Source organism: Arachis ipaensis, chromosome B5 (assembly GCF_059453495.1).
Source record: "Arachis ipaensis isolate K30076 ecotype BB chromosome B5, ASM5945349v1, whole genome shotgun sequence".
Classification (NCBI taxonomy): Eukaryota; Viridiplantae; Streptophyta; class Magnoliopsida; order Fabales; family Fabaceae; genus Arachis; species Arachis ipaensis.
In genome coordinates, this window is record NC_142440.1 from 130,451,948 (window position 1) to 130,452,620 (window position 673).

Below are 673 nucleotides of genomic sequence, written 5' to 3' on the forward strand. Positions count from 1 at the left end.
CCTTTCTTCTAAGCCGCCCCATTGTTCACAGGGTTCCTATCAGAAGTGTACATGTATTGGTTACTAGCAACCATGTCTATGAGGTCCTGCGCCTTCTCATGCGTCTTCTTCATGTGGAGTGAGCCACCAGCAGAGTGGTCCAGTGCCATCTTGGACATTTCAGAGAGACCATCATAGAAGATCTCTAACATGGTCCACTTTGAGATCATGTCAGGAGGACATCTCCTGATCAACTGCTTGTATCTCTCCCAAGCTTCATAGAGGGATTCACCCTCTTTTTGTATGAAGGTCTGAACTTCCACCCTAAGCTTGCTTAGCTTCTGAGGTTGAAAGAACTTGGTCAAGAATCTATTGACCGCCTTCTCCCAAGTGTCCAGGCTCTCCTTAAGCTGAGAATCCAGCCATAGCCTAGCTTTGTCCCTTACAACAAAGGGGAAGAGCATGAACTTCTAAACTTTTAGATCTACTCCATTAGTCTTGACAATGTCACAGATCTGCAGGAAGTCAGAGATAAATTTGTTGGGGTCCTCGTGCGAAAGTCCATAAAACTGGCAATTCTGTTGTACTAGAGTGACCAGTTGAGGCTTAAGCTCAAAGTTGTTTGTACCAAAGGCAGGGATGGAGATGTTGTGCCCATAGAAGTCAGAATTGGGTGCAGTGTAAGATCCAAAGA

General features: G+C 45.5%; 1 non-coding gene across 1 annotated transcript; it reads left to right on the forward strand.

The window, feature by feature from the left end:
• Window positions 1-207: 207 nt before the first annotated feature.
• On the forward strand, window positions 208-311 carry LOC148565787 (small nucleolar RNA R71). Its single transcript, XR_015884290.1, has one exon. It is a non-coding gene; the product is annotated as a small nucleolar RNA R71 (small nucleolar RNA).
• The last annotated feature ends 362 nt before the right edge of the window (window positions 312-673 follow it).